This window comes from Leuciscus leuciscus (genome assembly GCF_965113295.1).
Source record: "Leuciscus leuciscus genome assembly, chromosome: 8".
Classification (NCBI taxonomy): Eukaryota; Metazoa; Chordata; class Actinopteri; order Cypriniformes; family Leuciscidae; genus Leuciscus; species Leuciscus leuciscus.
Window position 1 is genome coordinate 14,929,747 of NC_138732.1, and position 14,920 is coordinate 14,944,666.

General features: G+C 37.7%; 1 long non-coding RNA gene across 1 annotated transcript in view; it reads left to right on the forward strand.

Annotated features, from left to right (window-relative positions):
* Positions 1-14,920, forward strand: part of LOC309504937 — a 414,587-nt gene that overhangs the window by 106,392 nt on the left and 293,275 nt on the right. The gene's annotated exons all lie outside the window — the stretch shown is intronic.

Genomic DNA, 14,920 nt, shown 5'->3' on the forward strand with positions numbered 1-14,920 from the left:
CCATATGATGATCTAATTGGCTGTGGTGTACTCAAGAACAGCTGTGATGTCAGGAAGTCACAAATACGACACATGAGGATGTAGAATTTAACACCTTAATGAACAAAACAAGCACAGACAGTACAACTAACGTACCAAAAGAAAAGCAGCATTCTCTTAAAACAGCATTCTTATTATTATAAAAAAGCAGCACAAGTTTGAATAAGATTTGCAATATTTTACAATATTGTCCCATCATTTCCTATCCTCTCTTTCTCTGCAGCACTGTGAATGAAAAAAAGGCCATTTTAAATAAATAAAAAGGCATTTGATGTAGAGGCACAAAGCATAATAAATCGCAATGGGGTAAAAAAAGCAGCAAATTCTAGTTTTCCTAAGTTGTGTGAGTTCTTGTGCATTTCTGCTTAAGAACAAAGTATTCTGCATGCTTTTAAATAAAACATTCATCAGACCTGTGTGCAAAGGGCATCTTCCTCTGAAATATCTCTAAATGTCTCTAAATGCAACAAGGACTTGCAAAAGAATTTCAAATTCAAATATTTTTACTTTGGACTTTGCCCAAGAGCGACCCACTTTAAAACGCATTTCCCTGAATTTTAACCTGTGCTTCAATGAACAAATGCTTGAAATAATTCAATCACATGTGTACACAAAAGACAGCTGAAGTCCCTGCCCTTGTTCTCAAGTCATCATCTCCATTCCAAAAGCAATCACGACCTCAACATGAATGAAGGCCGCTGTTTACAGTATGAAGCTATTGAAATCTGAAGCTGTGAGATGGGATGGTAAGATTAAAGGCCATTAAGTATTTGAGAAATTGGCATGTGAATATGAATGTATTGGAACAGATGCGTTGGAAGCACTTGAGTACAAAGTCCATATCCATCAAGTACATATTTTATGAAATAAGACCAAACATACCGTATGAATTGTTTGGTTTTAAAACTTTGCAAAGTATTAAATCATGGGCCATTAAACTACACTCAGATCAAAGAAACTTCCTAAGAGACATTGTAGATTACTGGTGAACTGATATCACAAAAAAAAAAAAAACTTGGCTACTGTTACTTCTTAAATATTCTGCATCAACTGGCCGATCATTAAATCACGACTTTTACATAGACTTTCGTAATAAATTGTCTTAGGTGAGATTGCGATGTTAAGATCTTCATTTTCATTTTGCTGACTGCAGTAGGTTTAGTAATTGAGTTATCCAGAGGCAAATTGAAGCAAAGGACAGAGGCTGTACTTTGAGGTTTGAGATACTCCTGACAGGACTATTGCTTAAATGAAATATTCTCATTTTTCTCAGTCATTTCTGTGCATGCAGAAGCCACAAACTGTTAGTAATTACATCAAATGCTGATATTTTCTGTCACAAACAAAATGGATTTCTTTACCATTCAATGAAAAAATGCAGCAATCAACATTGTACCTGTGCAGACAGTCAAAATGAAAAGACAGCAATAGAATTGAAAACAATCATGTATAACAAACATAATTTGCATTGCACTGTGCATAATACTCTTCAAAAAGCAATATAATATATTCACCTGCACTACATCCATCTGTATTTCTTTTGTATTATAGCAGACCTAATAATTCTTCTCTGCCTTGGCAGTAGCACCAGGTTTGAGCGCACGCTTTGATTCAACATCATTCATCTACATAATACAAGATGGACATATTTATAGAACAGACTCATTTACATTTATTTTGCGGACGTCAGTCCAAGTGAATGAGGGAAGAGGGGATGTCAGTTTGCCTGAATGAAATTTGTTTTCTTGTTATCAATTAATGCAACCAGAATAGCTTGCAAGGACACAACATTTTGTATGGAAGAGTGAAGTTTAATTGGCAGTTCACTATACTCATTTAAAACATCCTGAGGTATGGATCATTCTGCATGACAGTCATTGACTTTGTGAATCATTGATAAAGATTGTGTGTGCATGCTTATATTTTTAAATATTCCCTTATGATTTATCTCACCATAGGATTCCAGGTACAGTGCAATCACAGGCAATCAGAAGATATTCAATGTATACTGTACAGTTATGTGGAGCAGCAATTTTGGACCAATAATATGTCTTACTGGCTACCTTAAAGAAATGCAAACCAGGTCACAGTACCGTTAGGCTGCACCATGGCCATAGCTTTTGAAAATCAGAAATCAGATGTATTGTTGATAGGAATTATATGCCATTCTATTTAGAAAAGGAATCCATTTTCATGCCGCCAACATGAACATTCTACAATATATATATATATATATATTTGTATATAAATTGCTGCAGTGTATAACACATCATATCATGAACAAGGTGAACAATTATGGATGCATGGATGCATGGATGAAACTCACTCAGGATGCTGACAATTTCCTATTTGTTATCTCTCTGCATGTGGGAAGAGACGGATCATACAGAACAGTGAAATGAACTTCTCCTCTGTCTTGTATTCAACTGCGGCATCTTGCAGGAGATGAATCATGTCATGTGAGCTCCATTGTCTATCACTTTCATTTGTAGTTAAACTTCAAGATATTATGAATCGCTGTTCTTCATGTCAACAGAAATCACCTCCTCCATTGAAAATGAATGACTTCAGGTCACTTTCGCTGCTACATGTCAGTGTGAGTGCCTCTTTAAAACAGAAACTCAGATTAAAGGGGTAGTTCACCCAAAAATGAAAATTCTGTCATTAATTACTCACCCTCATGTCGTTCCATCTAAAATGAAATATGAGAGCTTTCTGTCCCTCCATTGACAGCTACGCAACTACCATTTTGACACTTCAAAAAGTTCATAAAAAGATCGTAAAACTAAACCATATGGTTTAGCCCAAATCTTCTGAAGAGATTGCTTTATAAGATGAACAGATTGAATGTAGGCTTTTATTCACATATAAACAAACAGCGAACATAAACAGAAGCTCAATCATGCATGCTTTAACGCACAAGAACAAAGCTCTTGCGGAAGCTCAAACGTGCTGCGTAACACACGAGAATGAATCTCATTCGTTCTCGCACGTCAAGAGAACATGCTTGAGCTTCCGTTTACCACAACTGATGTGTGAGTTGATGAACTGATTGAATTTAGGCTTTTATTCACATATAAAGATTCATCATACTACAGTATAAAGCGATCATCTCTTTTCAGAAAATTTGGACTAAACAGCTCAAATCATATGGATTAATTTACAATCTCTTTTTTGAAGCATCAAAGTGTCAGTTGCGTAGCTGTCTATGGAGGGACAGAAAGCTCTCAGATTTCATCAAAAAGATCTTCATTTGTGTTCCGAAGATGAACTAAAGTCTTACGGGATTGGAACGACATGAGGAGTAATTAATGACAGAATTTTTGTGTGAACTATCCCTTTCACATAAGAGATAACTTTTATTGATTTTCATGTCACATCTAGTTAGGACAGAGAGCATGTAACAACTCCGTCTTAACAAAATAATTGAACAACTCTAAAAACTGTATTAATACAAGAATGGGGGAAAAAAGATTTATCATATTTTATTCCAATTCATCAAGAGAGGTAGAGTAGACAATGCTAGGCTGAGGTGCTGCCAAGTCCTTGAGAACTCATTTATTTGATGGCTTTGCTATTTGATTGCCCTTATGTAACTTCCTAACCTAATTTACATAACACAGTACATTAGTCTTGGACACAGGCGCCCTGAGTATGTACATAATTAGCCTTGTATCAGTCCATTCTGAGTTCCATTTCAGCTAATCACTCTCAGTATTTTATTAAGGATTTTCCAGGTTTCATGACAGAGGGAGAACCATTGTATTTACACTGAACAAAATTATAAACGCAATACTTTTGTTTTTGCCCCTATTTTTCATGAGCTGAACTGAAAGATCTAAGACTTTTTCTATGTACACAAAAGGCCTATTTCTCTCAAATATTGTTTACAAATCTGTCTAAATCTGTGTTAGTGAGCACTTCTCCTTTGTACAGATCCTTGCAACATGAGGTGATGGTCGTGGATGAATGGCACAACAATGGGCCTCAATAAAATGCACCTGTGTTTGTTGTCCATAACATACGCCTGAACCATACCATAACCCCACCGCCACCATGGGCCACTTGATCCACAACATTGACATCAGCAAACCGCTCACCCACACAACGCCATACACGCTGTCTGCCATCTGTCCTGTACAGTGAAAACTGTGATTCATCCATGAAGAGAACACCTCTCCAAAGTGCCAGACGCCATCAAATGTGAGCATTTGCCCACTCAAGTCGGTTACGACGACGAACTGCAGTCAGGTCAAGACCCTGATGAGGACGACGAGCATGCAGATGAGCTTCCCTGAGACGGTTTCTGACAGTTTGTGCTGTTCAGTTCAGAAATTCTTTGGTTGTGCAAACCGATTGTTGCAGCAGCTGTCCGGGTGGCTGGTCTCACACGATCTTGGAGGTGAAGATGCTGGATTTGGAGGTCCTGGGCTGGTGTGGTTACACGTGGTCTGCAGTTGTGAGGCCGGTTGGATGTACTGCCATATTCTCTGAAACACCTTTGGAGACGGCTTATGGTAGAGAAATGTACATTCAATTCACGGGCAACAGCTCTGGTGGACATTCCTGCGGTCAGCATGAATGAATGTGTTTGGGATGCTCTGGATCGGCGTATACGACAGCGTGTTCCAGGTCCTGCCAATATCCAGCAACTTCGCTCAGCCATTGAAGAGGAGTGGACCAACATTCCACAGGCCACAATCAACAACCCTTTTTTTTTTGGAGTGGCCTTTTATTGTGGCCAGCCTAAGGCACACCTGTGCAAAAATCATGCTGTCTAATCAGCATCTTGATATGCCACACCTTTGAGGTGGATGGATTATCTCAGCAAAGGAGAAGTGCTCACTAACACAGATTCAGACAGATTTGTGAACAATATTTGAAAGAAATAAGCCTTCTGTGTACATAGAAAAAGTCTTAGATCTTTGAGTTCAGCTCATGAAAAACGGGGGCAAAAACAAAAGTGTTGCGTTTATAAGTTTGTTCAGTGTACATGCTGTAATAGACCACCATGGGGGTTGCTCTTGATTTGAGAACAAGATATCTGAAAAGTATGGAAAAATGACTGCTACAAATGCTTAACGCGGATAAACACTTTAACTTCAGTGTACTGAAACTATTTTACTCTATAATTACAATAAATGAGACAGATACACAAAATGGCAAATAAGCCTTTTTTCCAATTTTCTCTCCTGTAAATTTGTCCTATATGATTATTTTCCAATTGAAATTATCATAAAAATGTCAAATTATCATAAATATTTCAGTAACATAAGGTCCAATTCATCAATATTAGTTAATGCATTAAGTTTTATGAATAAAAAAAGAATAATACTTTAATAGCATACATTAATGTAGGTTAATGATCATGTCTGAGGTTCATGAGTTGATGAAAAGCTAGTAAATTAATTTAATCATAAATTGTAAAATTAAAATAGATTTACAATACAAACAAAACACATTAAAAATTATTTAATAATTGAAAAAAATTATACATTTTTACAATTTTTTTTAAATCAATTAATCATTAAAATAAAATAAAAAATAATTACAAATATTTCATTTAATCTTTTCATTAACCAGCATTAGAGAACCGTGAACATGATATTGTGTTGTTAAATTGTTCAAATATTAAATTAAAGTCTCAAAGGGAATTTCAAGTAAGTATTTTAGGTCAAAGGGGTTCATAAAATGCAAAGTGATGTAACTGATATATTCATTTTTTTTAATGATTACACTTTTTGGACAACTGAAATGTTCATAAATGAATAGAGTAATAAGTACATTTGTTTACAAAGGTTTAAAAAAATGTGAAAGATGAAACTGCTCTGTTTGAGGATAAAAGCCTATCCAACAGTGAATATAAGCAACAGATGCAAATGGTCTGGAGAGAAGATGATTTACCCTCTCTGGCCTTAAACTGGAGTATAAACAGATGGAAGACTCCCCTACTCTCCACGGGCTGAACACATTAAAACACCTCTAAGCTGCAGATGCTATAACGCTACCTGTGGCGCTGAGCTAAATGCCTCATTCGAGCACTTTCTCCTTGAGTTCATTCCCCCAGTTTCCATTTCCACCTTCATTTTGTCTCATCTAAAGTTATGCAGTGTTTTTGTTCTAGGATTTGCTTATGATTGTTTGAGTTCTCTATTATGTCCAGGTGATGGCAATGTTTCAACTGGCTGTGGCCAGCGTGTGCAACTGAACTGCTTAAGGCATTGTAAATATGAAGTCTGTTCCAAAACTGATAAAGCCAGCCCACAGCTTCTGTTTACACCAGGCTTAAGCACTGACATATGTTTTGGAAATGAACATCTGCTGAAGCAAGTGTTAATCCTATAGACAGCCTATTTGACACCAAGGAATCTCTGATATGAAGTATGTTCCCCCATTTACCCTGTGATCCAGAAAACTGGTTTTCAATAATATGCTGAACTTCTAAGCTCCACCACACTAAATCTATTTATCTGGACTAAAATGTTAAGCAAGGCTTTTTTAGAGGCCATATCTCACAGATGACAAGAGGTAAATCTTTAATCATTGCACTTAGAGTCAGCAGATGCATTCCTACTTATCTATCAAATCCTGTAGATTTGGGTGTATCAACACTGATGTAACACTCTGCCCTGATGAAAGGACCACGAGATGACGGTATTTATGTACATGGCAGTGCCGAGCAGAGGAGAAGGAAGGCTGCTGTGGTGTGCCACCATGTGGTGCTTGGGTTGTCTGAACCAATCTTGAGTGGAAAAGCTTATGCAAAGCAATTTGTTCTGGCCTACTCACAAAAGCAGTCACAATAAACAATTTTGATGCATACAAAACAACGGATGTTTATCGGAGGAGAAAAACTTGAACTCAGTTGAGCTGAATGATGACATTGTCTTCATAAGCTGCTTTATAGCTATCAAATTTGTTTCATGATTGATGAATTTTGCAAGATTGACACTGTTATTGAACTGAATTGAATCAGCATTGAACTGACTTGAGCTGCAGAGCTGCTTTACAGTAGAAATTTAATTTGTCTCATATTTAAAGTATATAAAGGCATTGGACGAAGCAGACTCAGGTGGAAGCAAGTGTGGAAGTTTCGCATTGCCCCGCCTCAATGGACGACTACCTCAGTGACGACAGGATTTTTCGGAGAGAAATTGCTGAATTACACTTTATTCTGAATTGCTGAATTCTACTGAATCCTGACTATCCTGACTAAAAGCATATTTTGCAGCGATTTTTGTGTGAGCATATCAGTGAACACCCCTGACCACTCGGTGAGTTTCACGTCTTTGTAAACGAAAGTTTAATGCGTTTTAGGAAGGATTGTTCCAGTGCACCTATGCAGCCATTGTGGAGGTGGAGGTGGAGGTGGAGGTGGAGGTGGGGGGGGGGTGCTACCACAGAAACCGAAAATTCTCGGGCCAGCAGCATGTGTCCAAATTTCAATCTTAACCGTTCTATTTCATCAGAAACGATCTGAAAACAGGGCTTTAAGTGTAAAATACCGAACTTGTCCTTTAAACTTGAAGCTGTTGAGGAAATAAACCCAGCAGACACAACATTAAATATCATCTGCAGAATGTTTTGCTTCCCTCCTTACATGATCTGTCATTAGCGCTGCAGGAAGTAAATAACCGGCATAACATTAGTTTTATTTTTGTGCACGCACTAAAATAATACAGACAGTTCTGTTCGTTGGTTGAAGAATGTGAACGTGCAGAACTGCTTGAGTTTCAGTGCGTGCAGATCGAAAAAAAAACATCCATAACATTTCTATGCCTATAGGCCTATGTCACGAAAAAATTGAAGACCGGAAGTACGTCTTTTAGTAGGGATATGGCTCTTCCGGTTAGCTTTTTACAATGGCGGAGTCCGATAGATACCGCTGGACCAAATCTCTCCGCAACCTGCCTGAAGTCACATATGACGATGTGGTTCGGATGGTAAATGAAAACTCTCAAGTGGAAAAGCGTGAAAGCTGAGGAATGGCTGTCTACGTCCTGACACAGAGCAACCCGGTGCACTACAACAACAGCGGTGGGCCGTTCGCCAGTAAGGTAAACGTTTCTATAGTAACAGCGAGTTGGACCAATCAGCAGACGTTGCTGCTAAGCTTAGGATTGTGGGTAGTGAAGTTTTTTTTTCATAAGATCGCGGATAAAACATGTTTTTCTTAAAACAAGGTTGATTTCATACGAACTTATAGCTTCTACAGGAGCAAAAACCTTCGTTTCACAACCTCTTAGCTCGAGATCAGTCTACCTCGGATGGTTTAGACATTATGGCTGATAATCTAAATCCTTATGGAGAAATACTGTTGACCGGAAGTTCTGAATCCCTACTCCACGTTCCGGAAGCAGGAAGTGTGACATAGGCCTATTGTTTCTGCTAGCTTCAACTCTCAATGTAGGCTACTGCAGAACTGTCTACTCCTGATGTAAAACACAATGAAATGGTTTTGCTGTTTGACGGAAGTCAAACAGAAGTGCGGTTTTAAATGTGACGCATGAATTGAAATTATTTTTATGTGTTTTATGTTGCTGGAGCTCGGGTCATCCGAGCTGCCCACAAGGCTATCAGCACCGATGGTAGGGCGTTTTCAATTTGACTGCAATTTTTTTATTCTCCATCATACAATGCATTTTGCCTGTACTTAAATTAACCTTTGTGTTTTGTCATAACAGATAAAAATTTATAAATCAAAATATTTATTGCATTTATGAAGAAAAAGCTCAGCACCCAATGCTCTTTAGCCTATTGCCTCAATGGTGTACAGTTTCTTTTTGGGGATTTCTGAGGCTGTTTTCATTTTAGGATTGTTTTTGATTTGGTCGTAATGATTAGTCCTCTTGGCTACTCCTAACTTTTCACAGATTTAGGAGCTGGTTTTAGTGCTAAAATGCTTTGTGAAATACACTTAGAGCAAAACTTTTTTTTGAATGAGGAGTCCTAAAATGACACACTGACACACCCATTATTTTCATGAGTTTCTCCTAAATCGGCAACTCCTAAACCCTTTTAGCTTTAAAGGGTTGGTATATTGCCCTTTTCACAAGATGTAAAATAAGTCTTTGATGTCCCTAGAGTGTGTATGTGAAGTTTTAGCTCAAAATACCCCACAGATATTTTTATATAGCATGTTAAAATTGTCACTTTTTGAGGGTGAGCAAAAACGCACCGTTTTGTGTCTGTTCCTTTAAATGCAAATGAGCTGCTGCTAGTGGCACAGAGGGTGGAGCTTCAAGAGCTTGCATTCACACAGACATGCACTGAAAATTTCTAAAACTTTTAGCCTTTTATGTTCAAACTGGATTCAGACAATGACGAGAGACTCCAGAAGTGACAACATGTAGAAGCAACAGGATATTTCTGAATAGTTAGTTGATGAATGTATGTACAGGGCTCGCAAAATCGCTAGCCCGACTCCCGGGGCTATTGTGTTTTCCAGTCGGGCTACCAAAATGCATTACCGGCCTGCCCGACGGGCTATCTGAAATAGTGTTCGCTTCATTCAGCGCGTTCTTCATCTTCAATCCGCAGCGGCGCCGAGCAGAGCGCACTTCAGAAACAGAGGACAGGGTGTGTGTGTGTGTGTGTGTGTGTGTGTGTGTGTGTGTGTTCATCTGAGTCTCATTGGTCTGTCACTGCTCCTCAATGTCAGAATATTTGAGATGACCAATCAAATCAAAGTAGGCGGGATTTATGTTCACAGAAGCTGCTGAGCGGGAATTTGAGCAGAGCGACCTATTTTTTTTACAGTCTATGAGAGCGTCGAGCTTCAGTTTACGGTCAAGTGAGAGATAAGATGTAAGTAGCTAAACTAAACATTTCATATTTTACCGTTTTTTTAGGTCATAAATGTGAAACGAATGACAAAAATAATCAGGCAAACGAATATACTTTTGTCGAATTTCGCCATTTTGAACTGAAAATAGGCCTATGTAACGTGTAACGTTAACGTTAACGTTAATAATTAGTTTACTGTCATTGTGAGGGGACAAGAAACATTAACAAAGCCGTTTTCATCATGTTAGGCACAAGATTAATAATGAATGTGTACATGTTGAGAATTAATATAATACAATTTGTAGCCTTTTGTAAATTAAAAAAGTTCAGCTTTAGGAGGGGAAGAGACAGGACAAGATCAGGGCAAGATGAGGAGACTGAGAAAAAAAGAAAGAGTGATGGATAAGAAGTGAGAGCAGGTATTGACAAATAATCTGCTGCCCGCTGACATGGTTTTAAAGCTATTTCTTATCCTTTTTTTGGCCTTCAAACGTCTTGAAATGCACATATCAGAGAAATAAAAAAATGTAAACCCCCTAACAACCTAAGGTAGGACCTCTTTGATTATAAAGCTCTGTCTACTAGAGGTGGGCGATACTCCAAATTTCGTTATCGATCCGATACCAAGTAAATACAGGGTCAGTATCGCCGATATCGATACCGATACCAATACTTTTTCGTTTTAAAAGCATGCACTTGAACTTATGCACTTTCCTGTGCTAGCAGTGTGTCATGATTTATGAGGTGAATGCATCATTAATATGCTAAATCTGAATACGTTTTCATGACTACTAAATATTTTGTGATTTGTGCTCTCAACTCGCCTGTAATTATTAGTCAGTGACTTTTACAAAACTACCCTAATTATATTACTAGCCTACTAGTACTAGTCTACTGCAAAAGTTTGGGGTCTGTAAGATTTTTTATTCTCTTCTGCATTTATTTGATCAAAAATACAGTAAAAACTGTAATATTACAATTTAACATAGGCTATCTGTTTTCTATGCCATAGTAAACTGTAATTTATTCAAGTGATCAAAGCAGAATTTTCGGCATCATTACTCCAGTCATGATGATAATTCATTTTAATATGCTGATTTACAGCTCAGGAAACATTTCTTATTATTATCAATGTTGAAAACAGTTTCATATTTTTTGTGGAAACCATGATGCAGAATTATTTAATGAACACAGTTGAAAGAACAGCATTTATATGAAGTAGTTTTTTTTAACAGTGAAAAACCCTTGACTGTCACTTATGATCAATTGAATGCATTGCTCCTTGTTGAATAAAAATATTAATTTCATTAAAAAAATCTTACTGACGTCAACATTTTGAACCGTTATATACACTTTTGCTTTGTTTATAAAAAAAAAAATACCCGATTATTTCTCTGTCATCTAAGCAAGGCTTCGTTTCCCAAACGCACTGGTCCTGTGAGCTCCATAGGTGAGCTCAGCAAAGCACCAGCATCGAACGCTCTGTGATTGATTGGTCTCGTCTTGTATCCAGATGACTAGGAGAAAAAGTTCTAGCCTACACAATTATATGCTAACATTCGCTTATTTTTCCACTTAGAAGCTTATTTTACGCACTGAATTGCGTGCTAAATTAATAAAAAATTACTGGTAAAAAAAAACAAAACACATTTGGATCGATATTTTTATGTGAGGATCGATCCTTTTCGATACCACGTCAGTATCGATATATCGATACTCAAGGATCGATCTGCCCACCTCTACTGTCTACGACCCTGTATTAGGAATAAGATCAATAATGAATGTGTACATATTGTGAATGAATTTAATCAACTTAATTAGGCTACCTAGGGCTGCACGATTTGGGGAAAATGTCATATTGCGATAATTGAGGTCAATATTGCGATTACAATTGCGATATAATAAACAAATGGTTTCATGAGTCAACTTGCTTGGTTCTCAAGGAAAATAAATGCACACACAGATTAGTGATAATCAGCCTAAAGAAAAAAGTTATTTAGTCAAGAGCAGTGAGTGTTTTTCTCTGTTCCCTTTGTTCTTTGATTAACTTTAAGACAGATTTTTTTTTTTTTTTTTTGCATTTTAACAAGAACAAAACATAATTTACATACAAGAGTACATATAAACATACATGTCAGGGGTAAAGAAAAATAAAATATATAGAAAAATTAAAAAATTAAAAAGAATAACTTTAGCGACGGATATAATTAGTGGCTAGACTGTGTACTGTCCCTTTAAGACCAGCCGCTGTCAGAGACGCAGATCTCACACGCGCCTCATTCTTTCACGAGTCATCACTCATGTTCATCATAAAACTAGACACTCGACAAAAATACATTTTGGCATAATTGTGTGTGTTATTGTTCGTTCAAGCTCGAAAGAGAACTGTATTCTGTCATGCTGTATTGTGCGCACGCATGATATTAGCGCGAGTCTTTCTGTCTGTCAGAAGCCGCTTGTCCACGAAGCCGCTTGTCCACCAGCGTCTGATCAATTTTTGTTCCGACGCGACGCCTGTGACGTTTTCGCTGCTTTTCGCGCCGGGAAAAATGTACAAAAAAATATGAAACCATAGCAACGCGCATACACAAATTCTCGCCGCCGAGTTTCCATTGGCTGCTGCCCCGCGTTTTGACGCTCTCATTTGCATAAAGTATCCACCGAGAGATACTTTTTTGCAGCGCCGCTGTTGACCAAATCGACGCGATGCGACCCATCATGCTTTGCGGGGGCGTTTTTGCTGCCACGTAGTTCCATTGGAAATGAATGGGCTTTGGCGTCGCGTCAGAAATCGAGACGCTGGTGGACAAGCGGCTTGCACAGTCAGGACATTCACAGGCAGTGCGTTCATTTTGGCATACATGTGTGTTGTTCGTTACCGCGAAAGAGAACTTGATACTGGCGCGCGTCTATCTGTGTGTGTGTGTCAGGAGGACATTCACAGGCAGCTCGTTCTTTTGTCTTATCGCGCAAGAATGGTTTAAAAGCATTTGCATTAATAAGTGCGTTAACGGCGCTAATTTGTTTATTTAATATAAAATCGCAGCATTTTGCGTCATATAATCGCGTAGGCTTGACATCGCGATTGCGATTGCGATACGATTAATCGTGCAGCACTACTACCTAGCTTTCCTTGTAGCTTTCAGTAAATCAACGCGTCTGAGAAAATGATTCATAACCTATGTATCAGTTGACCCTATGTTTACTTTCTTCACTGACAGACAAAAATGAAAAGCCTATATCAGTGAAAGCTCAGCTTTAGGAGGGGAAGAGACAGAGCAAGAGAAAAACAAAGAGAAAAAGAGTGATGCTGATGAGGAGAGAAAAATAATCAGCTGCGTGACATGGTTTTAAAGCTATTGTTATCCAATTTTTTTGGCCTTCAAAACATCTAAAAATGCACATATGTTGATCAGAGAAATCAAAATTTTCTCGGGGGTTCCGCCGAACCCCCCTAACTAGCCTACCTCACATTCGGGACCTCAGTGATGATAAAACCCTGCCATCTGCATGTTAATGAAACTAGTTAATAGTGAGCATTAGACCCTAAACTAAAGTGTTACTTTTATTTTTTATTTTTTTATCATACCCTCATTGGGGGACTGATTCATGTTCCATACTGGTCACACAAATTTCAGTTCAGTTAGAACCAGATGCATATTTGTATTGATGATTCTAATACCGGTAGTTGATATTTGTGTTTTGAAAAAGTTTTTGATTCATGTTTTGACTCGTAACCAATTTTCTACATTAAAAATTGTCTTTTTATTTTGGCTAGTAAAATTCGTTTCGGGCTACCAACATCTGAAGAGTGCCTGCCTGAAGGGCTACCAGCGATTTTAAAATTTTTGCGAGCCCTGATGTAGCTTATGTGTAAATTATCTTCTAGTCATTGATTAGCATATTCTGTCTTGATAATTTATAAATCGTGTTCCGGGGCGGGGTTTATGTCAATTTTATGGTTGGTGATGTCATTAACCCGGGAGGAATGTCTTGTAGTCCCTACCAGCCGTTTGTTGTAGTCCTTAAAAAGCAATTTCTTTAAAAGCAAATATCTCCCTTTGCTTTGAACTTTGAGCGTTGTAACTTTGCAGATGTTGTTTATGCTCAAACAGCAACATTACACACTAACTAAAGTTAAAAAAGTGAAATCATAATCAACCAACCCTTTAAGATGTTTTGTAAACACGGCCTCTGGATCATGTCGACTGCACTCTGCAACGTCGGAGGTGCTTTTTAGAGTCTTTTCTTGTGACTGCCGTCGTAGCGGTGGTAACATCAACTAAATTAGCCGAAGTAAGTGTTAATTAAGCAGGCATTCATAATATAAAGTAACAGCCAATGAAACCAACGGAAGGGGAGAAAATAGATGTTTACCAGGGTACTTTAAAACAATCATCCGTCAATGTCTGTAATCTTTATTTTGAATTTGCAGCATCCGATCCTACTGGAATGTACACTACTGGCTGCTGCTCTCCACTAACCCACATAACGGGTTAACGCTTTGAGGAGGAGGAGGAGGAGGAGGATGAGGAGGAAAGTAAGTACTAGTACCACTAGTATTAGTACTAGTAAAAGGCTTGCAATATATAAAAGTTTTGCTAACTAATATTATAAATGTTGTTTAATTTATTAAAAAACTATAAACACCATAATGTAGTCAGTACAACATCACATTTAGGCCATCTCACCTCATCCTCACCTCATTGTTGTTTGTCATAAGCTTTGTTACTGTATGGTAGTTTTGACCATAAACTATAATAAGGTTGCTGTGATTGTCTGTTATAGGAGATAACAAAAACAAGGATGCTGTCTATAAACGGAATAATCCTCATCCAGCTGCAACAGATAACAGATTCTTCTTCAGCATTAGGACTCCATTTGATCAAAATGCAGAATTAGGTAAACCAACATAAATACACAAGTTATTCCATTAAAGCAAAGTGACTGTATTCTAAATGTAAAACTCGGTTAATTAATGTCATGGTAAAACTCTGTTTTGGAACAACACAGAATTATATAATTTCTTGTCAAAGTATTTCTCATACCACTACATGGCTAAACAAATGGTTCAAGAGATTGTACAGAGTCAACA